Here is a 13475-nt window from a genome sequence, read left to right as displayed (position 1 = left end):
GTAGCACCTTTGAATTGATTAGCAGTGAATATAAAAATGCTAAATTTAAATTTAAAAAAAAGGGAAACTGCTGAAACGCAGAACATGCAACAAGATTACCTTTGACCTCAGTCACTTGGACCATCTGCTGCCTCATATTCAGCAGAGGCCTTGGTCCAAAAATAACTCAATTTTCAAAGAACACAGTTAATATACTGCTCTTCTGATTGTATTCCCTTTTTATTCGATTTACTGTACTTTTATTGTAATATGAGGGTCATTGTTTAGTAAGTCCATTAAATTATTGTACTTTTTTTTTCTCGAATACTGATTTGTATTCCAAAAATGTTGATAAATATAAACAGAAAGGAAGTGGGGAGGGGTGAATCCTACAATATACTGTAACGATGTAAAATAAATCCTTCTCTCATGTTGTCATTCAAAAGTGAGTATTTCATCTTTGTGAAGGTAACATTTCTGATCCAGCTCTTATCTCGGATCTCATTTGATTTTGCACTTAATGTTGTTTGAGTGAACGTTTTTAATCGCTTGCCTTCCATTTGGGCAGGCAAACACAATGTTGGAAGTGCTTTGATGAACGTCATGTGTGCATGTGGGCGGACACAAGACACGTTCAAACCTTTGACGACCCAAATGGACTTAGATCTATTAACACGGTACTTTTAATTAAGGCAATTTCCTCTTGGAACAAATTGGCAGCGTCACATTAGGGACTAAAAACGCTCGTGAGTGCACGAGCAGAGAGACTGAAAGCTTGTGTGCGTGTGTACGCAAAAGTGCATTACAGATTCGTTAGTGTGTCTCGCCATGAGATTGCTTTCTCTGGGAGGTTCCATTTAGACCTTCATCTTATTTATTGAAGCCCATTTCCCATCTTATTAACTTTATAGCATATATTTCTGATGAATGTGTTTTTATATGCGCGTGTGTGTTTTGTCCAGCATCCAAACATTTATCTTTTGTTGATTTGAATATGTGTGTGGGGGAGCCAGGTGGCCATAACCAATCAATAAGCCTGATAATGAGATCTAAAGGATGTCGTTATGACGGGCCCGCGGGCATGCAGGGGCTTGTCTTCCGTAAAGAGCACCCTTGTCCTTTGAGAGTACACATCCATCATTACCATTTTTGGCCAATACAACACGGATGAAACACCACTGACTATTTATTTTTTCTTGTTGTTTTGCAAAGATAGTACCGCTCAACAATCATTTAACCAAACTTTAATTACAGTGTCATTTTCATTTGCAGTGGCAAATTTTACTAAAATTTATTTTAATGTTAACTGTCTTTATATACAATGTTTTTATTTGACTCAAAAGAATTTGTGTCCTCAGTTTTACATATGTGCATGTTTGTGTGTGTGTGTGTTCTTCTATGTACAACAGGACACTGGGTCCATTCATCCTTCTCAAAACAATTAATAAGATAAGATAAGATATCCTTTATTCGTCCCACACTGGGGAAATTTACAGCCTCCAGCAGCAAGAATGTATGTAGAAAGAAGAAAGGAGAAAGAGAAAAAAAAACAACAAACATCTTTCAATTAAATACAATATGAACACAAATGGATAAATTGCAGTACTATTTACAATTTTCCTTCACATCATTTAATTATTATTATTATTATAAGTCCTTTGTCAGTCCGCTGTACTCCTGATCGTCCCCTTCTGTAATGAGGCCAACAATCGCAGAGTCATCGGAGAACTTCTGAAGGTGGCAGTTTGGAGTGTCGTGTCTGAAGTCCGAGGTGTAGAGGATGAACAGGAATGGAGCCAGAACAGTCACCTGCGGCGCTCCAGTGCTGCAGAGAAGCCGGTCCGACTCACAGCTCTGCAATCTCACGTACTGCGGCCGATTTGTGAGGTAGTCTATGATCCATGCTGTGAGATGGTGGTCCACTCCGGCGTTCTGCAGTTTGCCTCCCAGCAAATTGGGCTGGATGGTGTTGAAGGCACTGGAGAAATCAAAGAACATGATTCTCACAGTGCTCCCAGCCTTCTCCAAGTGTGACAGCACTGAATGGAGGAGGTAGATAATGGCGTCTTCCACGCCGATGCCAGGCTGATAGGCAAACTGCAGCGGGTCCAGTGACGGGCTCACCAGCGGTCGAAGGTGGGCGAGGATGAGTCTCTCCAGCGTCTTCATCAGGTGAGACGTCAGCGCCACGGGTCTGTAGCTGTTCAGCTCCTTAGGGTGGGGGGTCTTGGGCACTGGGACCAGGCACGAAGTTTTCCACAGCTGTGGAGCTCTGCCCAGCTTCAGGCTCAGGTTGAAGATGTGCTGGACAATGTTACACAGCTGGTCAGAGCAGGTCCTGAGGAGCCAAAGGTTTCCTCACCATGCTGACAGATAAATCCAGGCAGTTGTCAGCGCTTGGTTGAATGCTTGAGTTTTGTTTTTCATGCAAAATGGGGCCATGATTGCCTCCCACTTCCCTGGGAGGGGAATGGAGGGCGCGTCTGTGTTTTAACCCTGATATGTGAGCGTCAACGGAGGAGCAACACATGTTTAAAGACAATATAATGATATTCACTTGTATGTATTGTTTATCATCTGCAAGAAATGACTATTACTGCTGCTTACCGATGAGTTGTGACTGTCTCCTTGTACCTGGATATCCGTATGTCCGTTATACTGCCCCCAGCAGGGGAAGGTGGTGCAGTGAATTAATTATTATGAACAAACTGTTTGATTCTTCACATTCTATTTATGTTTATACTAGATGTTTTTTTTAATGAAGCACACTATTATAGAGTGCTGTTGAAATGGATGAATGACATTTCCATTAATTTAAATGGAAAATGTCAAGTTTTTTAAGTTACACATCTAAACTCACTTCTCAAGGCACCATTTTATTTTAAAGTAGATATATACTATAAAAATAATAAATAGATCATCGAATACATACAAAGATACATGCTTGCATTGCCTAGCATGAGATCCACACTACACTGTGCTTTTTAAAAATGCAACGCCACCACTGAGTTTGCATAGACCTCATTTAGTGTAGATACAAAAGTATTAGTCAAGCATTATGTTAACAGCCAAGTGGTACAATTTTGAGTGGCAGCAGTTGAAATTACTTTCTGGTTTGCATACACAGAGGCATGTTTACATAAGTGGAGGATACATGGACACGGACATGGAATAATCTCATGTTTAGTGTATGTGTGTTATGTCGGCGGAGGCGGGGGGATTTTCACAGAAAGCTTGAAATCTTCTCACTCTTCCCTGAGGCTCCATGTCCTCTGGAGGCTGTAATCCATCCCGTGGTGAGGGCTGGCAAGTGGATCATGACAAAAAACATGAACGGAAGAACACACTGGTCTTCAAATTGATTGAGCCAAAGTGAGCCGAATCTACGTGAAAGTCATCAAAACCTGCTGGGAATGTGAGCTGCTTTGTTGCCACTGACCTTGTGAGTTCCATGTCCCCCATGTATAATGTGTGTGTGTGTGCAATTTACTGTACAGAGTTTCGGCTGATCGAGCATGGAGGAACCTTGCTTGTATAGTGTCAGTCCTCCAACTGAAGGTTTCGTAGGTCTAACGTTCAATTAATTCTGCAGGGGATGCCGAGCCGAATCAGTCCATTTGTCTGCACAGTGTGCACCTGAATGCAAACCTTTGCAGAACTGTCGTCTCTGGGTGCCTGTTTTCTGAGTGTGTACAAGTGTGTCCTCCGCTGTCAGGGTCATCGAGAGGAAACCTTTTATTTCTCTGGTGCGTTGCTGCAAGCGGAACAAAGTGCACTTGGAGGGGAATGGGATTCAGTTGTTTCTTCTTTGTCCCGTTTTAAGCCAAGCTTTCAATCTCAAAGTTCAACACCTTACAACAAACAGCACAATCACATGCCTCTTACTCCTCCTACTGAAGTTTCATGAAGAAATAAAATAACAGTGTCACAATCTATGGCATTATTATCTCAGTAATGTACACTAAAAATCCATCTATTACAACATTTCGCACATATCATATGATGTGTTTCTCGGTATTCTACAAATGCAATCTGTCCCAATTAAGTCACTGTAGACCTACTGTACGTCTTTTTTCTGTTTCGGTTTAGCTATTATTTGGACAGACGTGAGGCCATCAGAATTGGACTGGGTAAGCCTTACTATCGCTATCTTGCCAATGGCTCATCAACTGACAATGGAGCAGTGTTGCAATACTGCCACCTGGCAAAATGTTTTTCTGTCCCTGACTGCAATTTAGTACCAGTTTGAAAAGATTTTGTGGTGGTAACGCGACTCAAATACGTACTACAATTTATGCCACCCAGACAAGTTTTTAAAAACAAAATCAGATTTGACAAACCTTTCATCGTTGCATTAAATTCCTAAAGCAGGCATTCATGAAAAGTAAGATCAAGTTTATCTGGAGGGCTTCAGTAGAACTCAGAATCAACAAATGTTCTATTAGATATATGTTGTAAATACTTTTTCTGCCATTTTTGTTTGGTGTTGTGCCATGAATTTTTTTTCCAATTTAAATGATGAACCTTGATTCATGTACATAATGAATCAATGCAGGGATAATAGCAGTCAATATATATATTTATATTTATAGTAACATTGGCTTAGGAAACATTTGGCATTCAAAATCAAAGGCCCATTATAGCCTTTGTAATGGCTTTTTTTTTTTTGCATCTGGTTGACGCACACTAAATTCAACATTAAACTATGCGAGGCTGATATCAATGTAAAATGTCAGGGCAGTGTTTGGATGATCATTGTGGAACGGATAAAGAAATTGCTGAAAGTATGATATATGACTGCAATGTATTTGAAAGATAGTATCATCATCATAACAGTGACAAAACACTCATTAAATTAACTAAAATCAAAAGTGAGAAAATGCGTGCAACTGAGTCAGACACATGTACAGTAAGATTCCATTTATGTTCCCCGACATCAGAAGTGAACCATCATCCATCACGCCTCACTTATGATGGCAACGATTTGCTTTTATGGCAACATTAGCTCCACCTATGACCTTGGTGAATGGAATTTAAGGATTCATTTTATGCCACGGAAGAGAATGCAGTCAAGTTAAATGCACCATTCCATCTTGGGATAGACTTTGATTCTGAAGTTGTTTCTCTCATACGAGTAAACAACTCCTAGGTTGGCTTGTCCAAGTGATTGTACAGAATGCGTGTGCATTGGTTGTCAAACAAAATGACTAATTCTGAGACTGAGTTTGACGGACTAATAACACCTTTCTTAAATTTATGTTGAATACTTTTTTATTTTATTTTAAATAATGTGGGTTCGGACAAAAATTGTAAAATAACTCAAATGATGATTTACTATTCAAGTTCCTATACAGTGAAAACTTCTAAATTTGACATACCACAGAAGAATGTTAACAACGAGGCACTCTAATGTAGCCACGTCAATGCTAAGCCCTTTCCCATCATGCGCTGGCTGTCAAGTCAGACTTTTTACCTTTTTTTACCTAGTTGTACCTTTGTGAGATGCACTTACTCACGGCAGACAACAAGGCGCACTAAAGTGGCCATACCAGCCCGAAGCCCTGGTCCACACCCTAGCTGTCAAGCAAACAAAACATTTGGTGTTTGCTGAACATGAAAAATAGAAGGAACATTTTTCAGCAGATGTTTGTAACTTTTTATCCAAGTTAGATAGCTTGTAGCATATATTCAACACCCGCTGGACTGAAATATACAAAAATGCCAGTTTTAAAGGATCAAGGATTAGGTCCGAAATAACAGGTGACCGTGCAGTACCCGTTTGCAATGTTCAGAAATGAGAATAAAAAAGAAGACACAAAAATAATCACTGCGTTTTCTCTCAAATAAATGCAAATAGACTATCATAGCCTATGCCGATATCCATTTAAAACGTCAGGGCAGATTTTTAAAATTAAATATTAGCTTTGTTTTACTACTCTACAAGTTGACCACAACTACTGCATGACCATCAAAGAGACCAGTTAAAAACCTCAGCTTTTAAAGTAAAACAAATGGAGTGTTTGTTATCAGCTTTAAATAAAATGCAAAATAGAAGTTCAAGAATGAACTCAACAGAGAAGAGACTTGGTTGAGTTAAGTTAATGGATGGTACACGAATTTAAATTCTTTGCACCTGATTAACATCACCAAAGGATTCATTCTGGCCACTTGCATATTGTCACCGACTTTGGGAAATAACTCAAGCAAATATTAATACCAAATGAAGGAAAATCCTTGTCACCTGGGCAACGAGTCATTCTGTTGCAATGCATCACACAAATTAACATACTCCTCCATGAGTCAACTAAACTTACAGTACCACTCCCTGACAAGAGTCCAAATCTCCAATCCATGAAACTGTTGGACATATTGAAGGTAACTTCAGCAGGTCGCTTAAAGTTATACCTTGGTAGCTAAAGCGGCCAGCACTCAACTCATTCCAAGATGCATAAGCTCGTTTGATCAAGCTAACATATTTCAGGCTACTTGTTATCAAACTTTCAGGTCATGTCAACCCGAACAACCATCCATCCATTATCTGAACCGTGTTATCCTCACAATGGTTGCGAGCGTGCTGAAGATCTATCCCAACCGTCTTAAGGCAGTAGGCGGCGTACACCCTGAATCGGTTGCCAGAAAGGCAACCCGAACAACCCAATATTGAAACCAAAGTAAGCCTTAATTGTGCCTTACTCTCCATTCCATTTGGTATTTTTAACCTACTAAGCCTAAAATTGAGATATGAAAAAAATGTGAAATGAAAATGGAAAGTACAGATGATACACGGATACACTATACTGCTGACCTTTCTATTTTCTTTTACACTCCAATTTCACTTGCCAGAAGCGACTGTAAATATGAATATACTCCGAATGTTGTTGGCGACATGCTGACGCATGTGGTTAGCGCTTGTGGAGTTTTCACGTCCTCTAAGTACTCCAGCTTCCTCCCACATTCCAGAAGGGTTAGCTTCATGTGAGACTTGAAATAGCCCAAAGGTGTGTGTCATGTGCCCTGTGATTGACTGCCGACCAGTTTTATGCTGTGACCCTACCAACTCAGCAGCTATCATGAACAGAGTAAGAGCAGAAAACGGATGCACGGATGGCAAAATTGTTCCAAATATTTGCCACTTGTGCAAGATTAAATAGTTACGATTCATGTGAATTGATTATGCAACAAAAAAAGACCTAACCAGGCTGTGCTCGTGGCAAGTGACAGCAAAGGGTAAAAACAACAACAACAACAGCAAATGGAAAACAACTGTGACATATTCTGTCCATTCACGACTCAACTCCACATCAGGGTCAGTCATTGTGGGATTTATGACCCATAAGGTAGAGTGTAAATGTTGCCTTTGGGAGCACACTCGGACCGTGTGAAGTGAAGCAAGTGCACACGAGCGCCTCGGCGACGGGTGGGAGGCTCACAAAGACCAGACGTTGTGCTGAAGCCTGAAGGGGACGCATTAAAAATTCAAAATTGCCTCAACACTCTTCATCAGCTTGCAGTACAAATGCAAAAACGGAGATGAGTGACCAGTTTGGGATATTTTCCTCTCGGTTTTTAATTTCCGCCCATTGCATATTTTATCAAAAGACCCCTCGCATCTCTCCTTAATCTACCCCCCCATCTTACTTCCTCCCCCTGCTGTCTCCTGGCCGCTATCCATCATGCCATCTGACTTTAATATGCTTTACACAGGAATATAAACCATTCATCACTTTGTGCCGAGACCCGGGACATTGCCTCACTGCACATTTCATAGGCCAGTAAGCCTCAGCAATAGAACCGCTAATGCCTCTATTTAGTCCGGCAGGCGGGTCAGGTACAATCCGTCACAGGCCCGACCACGCTGGCTGTGACACGCCCTCTTTGGACCCACCGGCGGTTTCTTGGTAAACATCTCTTTGTCTCTCTGGAAGGAAGCATGAATTGGCAGAGGACTGACTCTTGACATGCATACTCCCAATGCTTATCGACGACGTTGTTACATTTCTACGACTCAATCAGAATAATCCAACTGATGTGATAACGCCAGCAATCGCAGAGGAATCTCAACACGAATTGGCGGACCCAACGCAGACTTTGCCGCTGGTTCTAAGTAGGGTGCGGAGGTTCACTAGGAAATGAAAGTCTGTGGGGACGATGAAATCACATTATCAAGTTCCATTCATGCATTGCTTTAAAATGACTGCAATTATTCCTTGAAGCATGATTAGCCTAGCAGGGATTCTCAAGAGAACTCTGCTGTGGATTAACTGTGTCAACCTGACATTAGTGTAATTTGCCAGGGGATTGCAGGAAAGGAAACACCGAATGATGAAGAACATTCAAGTGTGCTAACGTGACTTTTGTTGCAGGGCTCTGGAGGGTAGCGACATGTTTTTTGGCTTTCTAACTGAGGGGTTTAGTTTGTTGCAACCAAGGTGTATCAGGGACACACCAAGAGAAATAAAGTACAATTCTAATTTTTAAAAAAAGTGCTACTGTTGAGGACACGTCTTAAAATTAAGAGAGAAAAAGGTTGTATGTTAAACATTGAGGGGAGAAAAAATAAGTCGATATAAAAGAACAAAGTGCAGTAATATTGTCCAGTTGTACGGTAAATATTATGTAATGGTAATAAAACAAAAAAAGTTTTCAAATAAGGTAAGTCTCAATGTTACAACAATAAATCCTTTTTTTTGCTTGAAAAAAATGCTTTTAATCTGTCTGCCACCAAGAGGCCGCATAATGTAGTGATGATGACAATAACAAAGGAGTTTATATTAGTAATTTTTGCGCCAACGATGAAGAAAACGTGCCTGTGAATATTGTTTTATTGTCTATCTCCCTGTTGCAACACACCTGATTCAAATGATCAGATCATCAGCAAGCTCTGCGCAAGCCTGACATTGAACTTGTTCATTTGCATCAGGTGTGTTGCAACAGGGAGACTTGGAAAACATGCAGGACAGCGGCCCTCCACGACCTGAGTTTGACACCTATGCATCATGCATGCGATAACAATATCATTATAAAATTAATTAATTAAAATTATATCAAACACCGCTTATAAAATATACTTATAGTCAGATATTTGTAATACGGTGCTTTGAATTGGTCCTTAGAATATTTTACATTTTTTTTCCTTCAATGTCTATTTTTGATGTACATTGTGGTCTTTAAAAGTCTTTTGTATATTGCAAATAATCATGGGCAAAAAAGCAAACTTTAGAGGAATAAGTACATACTGGATTGAAGCTCATTTCAGGAGCGCTTAGCTGCTGCTTATCACAGGTCATCAAAATTCCTACATTGTTGAATGAAGCTTAATGAAAAGATGCTGTTTCATGATTACTGCACAAGACGCGGAACTTTATTTGGGGCGTTAATGGCATAAGTTGAAAAATGATGGTTAGTACCTCTGCCAAAGAGTTGATGCTTGAAGAGTTGATTTTGTTTGCCTGTGAGAATTATTACTGCTTGTTTATTATGATTTACTGCATCCTCATCCTCATTCGTGTCACGACTGAGCTGGAGCCTCTTTGGATGAGAACCGAGGTCAACACTGGACTGGTCACCGTGGTTGGGCACATGTAAACAAACAACTTTTCACACTCACATTCACAAGTCGAGGCCCTTTGGAGTCTTCAGATGATCGAACACGCAAAACAAGAAAACTCAAGAGCAAAAGAAGAATAAAAAAAAGCAAAGATTCTAATCTTGGACCTTAAATCTGTGAGCCGGACATGCTAACCAGTAGGGCACCATGCTGCCCCATGGGAATGAATGCAAATTATGATTTCTTTTAATTACTTTTACCCCCATGGCTGATTTAAATATTAATTCAATAATCAATGTAGAATAGATGAAAAATAATTCTGTTGAAATTCTTCAAATAAAATTAAATTGTACAAACTATTCAAATCAAGACCTTCTCTGCAAAATTCGTTTCCAAACACATTATTGGTCCCTACAATTTCCGCTGTTTGAAGTGTAATCATTCCAACTTTCATTGATTATTGCAGCATTCTTTTGAAGCCTTGGTGGAGGTCCTGAGGTAAGTGGAATAGTTTTCCCAGCACTTCAATTCTCCTGCAGTGGTTACCTTGCACTCACTCTCATCTCTAATGTTCCCACTCAGTTTTTATTCATCCATGTTATGAGTCCTCATCTTTCCCCACTTGGCCTTATTCTCGTTCCACCTTCCGCCTCCATTCATACATCACCTTACCTCCTCTACCATTTTGACCCTGACCTTAAACACTATTGATGAGAGGAAGGAACTATTCGCTCACAACCTCATCTGCACTACCTGTCACACTGGCGTAAGAAGAGGAAAACGACTACTGTGTGAAGTTGGGGGGTGCGCGGGGAAGTGGGGGCGGATAAAAATCAGTCACATCACAAGTCTTTGGACCAGCGCTCTGACCCGTGGGACTTACAGAAGATTGTTTTTTTTTTCCATGATTAAAAGTCAACACATTTCTTTATGGCAATGCCAACAAGCCCCAGAGACTGATCGGGCTTGGTACCATCATTAGGCATATTGATAGGTGACGTAGAGCAGGGAACCGAATCGAGCAGCAGGATACAAGACGTAACCCACCCCGTTTATCCTTTGGCCCAAGGTCCCACCCTGATTTAGTCCCATGGATTAGCTGCCACTGTGACTCAGGTCAGCTGTCACCACGTTTGCACACAAGACTTGTGAAACCGCATGCTCGAGACCTCCGGCAAGGCCTACACAACACCAACCAAAGATGCATCATCAATAAGTGAGTGTTCCGTAATTTTATATGGATCCAAGGAACAAAACGTAGTTGTTATATTAGCACGACTAATAACAACCTGATATGTTGAGATTTGACTGAGAGTCTCCGAACATGTTCAATGACATTTTCTGCTTAAATTTAAATCGCAGGCGGCCAGGTGATCCAGTGGTTAGCGTTGACCAGACAAACAGACACACACACAATGAGTTTCATTTTAGGCAAAGATGTTATATAAAGTTTCATCCACAAGTGAGTGGCAGCACAGGGGACAAGTATACACGCATCGGCCTCTGAAGTTGGAGGCTGAAGTCTAGGTTATGGCCTTCCAGTGTAGAGTTTGCATCTTTTCCAGATACTTTGCCTTCTTCTGACATTCCAAAAACATGTTTCCTCATTTCATTCGGGCAGGCACAACCGAGAAGCAAAGGAGATTCCAAAAACAACAAAAAGGCAAACAGGGTAAAAAAAAAAAAAAAACTATCATATACAACCTGCTCCTCCTGGTATGATAAATCTACCTCCTCATTTTTTTTCTGTCTGCCTGTGGGGGCCTAACTGTAGGCCAAAAAGTTGATGGCCTTGTTTGACACTCTTCCAGGCGACTTATGAAGCTGTGTGTGTCTGCAGAGGAGCACCACGTGTATTTACAGCCATGCTTCCATCACACCGGTGTACTCAGAGTCCTCCTGTAGTGGCTAATATGGGCACTCGGGCCACTAAATCTTACGGCACATCAGATCTCTGCACGGGAAAGGTAAACACAGCCCCGACTGGCAGGGCGACAGAGACAGTGGCCGATCAATAGAAACAGCATTTGCATCCATTGTTTTGCCTCCTCTCAGCAGAATCACTTTTCTCATAAAGGATCTGCTCCCTGCAATTAGACTGAGCAAGCTGATGGCGCCGCAGGTTTGGACAGAGGATTTGATTTGAGATAGAGAGGAGTGATGATAATGGAAGTGAAATGGAGACAATTGTGTCCCTGAGGGGAGAGAAAATTATTTCAAATGACCAAAAAGAAAAGACTAAGTCATTGAGACTCAGGCATGCAGAATCACAAAACTGAATACATTGGAACTGAACATCTGAATGTAAATTATTCTTAGCTCCTCCGAGGGCAAAAGGTATCATTATTAACACACATCTGACATAAACTTTCAATATTAATTAAGTAATCTTTGTGGTATGCGCTAAGCAAGAACCTGTTCAATTTTGATGTGGTGATGGAGCATTTGGCCAATACTTAGGCTTATATAGTGCAATCACCACATATGAATTAACAGAGAAGTTTATAAATTTTTTCATCTTCACATAAAATACAAACATGACCATGCTCAAGGAATACAAACCAATCATGGGGTCACTCTTGTGCAGTGCACTTACAAGTTCTCATATGAGGTTTTGTCATAGCGGGCAAACTCTCGCAGCCTCACACCAACCTCGGTTCCTTGGGCTTCAGGAACTTTGTTGAAACTACGGCGGAATATCTGCTGCCGGAAAGTTACCAAAAAATAAATAAAAATAACCTGGTCATAAGACGAGCAAACAGAAGCTACGTGAAGAGACCTCAGGCAGCTGAGAGGATTCAGAAGCAGCGTGGAATTAACAACATTTCTGCTTGACAAGTTTGTCACGTCTTTGGTTTTTAACTCATTGTACATTCCAAAAAATAAACCTGTAAAAACACAAAAAGTAACACTTAATTACAAATACGTCATGCCATCAAGGTAGGAGCCACGCCAAATGTCAGTCGGTGTACAGTGCTGTTGCTAGCTTAGCATTGCTGGTGCTGCTATTTTATTGAAGCGGGATATGCGTTCTATGTAAATATTTATGACAACTATGCACTCTCCTAATTGCAGGCCTTAATAAGAAGCCATTTTTCAGAATCACACTGATGAGGGTATCCCTTTGGTCCGAAATTCCAGGAAGGGGAGGAATTCATGAGATGATGGTATATTCAAATCTTGCTAGCAGCAAACGTCCCCTCATAATGTAGAGTTGAGTGCCACAGTGAACATTTTTGTGTTGCTGCCACACTATCACTCAGTGCACGTGCTGTTTAGTTGTAGTATAGACTACAAAGCATTGTTACTTACAACTGCTCATGTCATGTGGCAGTTATCAGGAAAAAAATGGATGTCAAATGTGAATAAAAACACAAAGATGAGATGTCCTGTCTCTTGAGCAGTGCCCCTGCTTCATTTATCAGCATCGACACATGCAGAGCCACACACGCGCCATAGGAGCCATCATCCAGCATTTGCACTGTAATGTGAGTCATGGGAGTCGCATCACGTCTTCCACGGCTAAGCGGCCCGTGGACGTGCATGGTGGGACAGACACAGTGCAGATCAGAGTACACTCACAGCCTATTATTGCAAAAAGCACCACATCTATCCCTGCATAAATTAACTGCAAGCTTTGCCACTCATCTGCAACAGTGAACAAATGCAAGTTCCTCTCTTGCATCTGCCTCCTACTCTCGTTTTTTTATTAAAAGCGGATCATTTCTGTTATTGTTATTATTTGATATCACTAGCAAATCTTACGGGACCGGTACTAAAATGAGATAAGAACAGATTACTTTCCATGGAAAACAAAACACTATTCAACATTATTAGATCATGAACATGGTTAGACTTTCAATAACAAGGAAAGGCTTTATGAAAAGATGAAACAGATAACTTTTGGTAAGATAAATAAAATAAAATCATAGTGGCGAAGCTAAGGCAC

The sequence above is a fragment of the Hippocampus zosterae genome, chromosome 8 (genome assembly GCF_025434085.1).
Source record: "Hippocampus zosterae strain Florida chromosome 8, ASM2543408v3, whole genome shotgun sequence".
Lineage (NCBI taxonomy): Eukaryota > Metazoa > Chordata > Actinopteri > Syngnathiformes > Syngnathidae > Hippocampus > Hippocampus zosterae.
The sequence above is the reverse complement of the archived record's forward strand: the minus strand, read 5'-3'. Positions refer to the sequence as shown.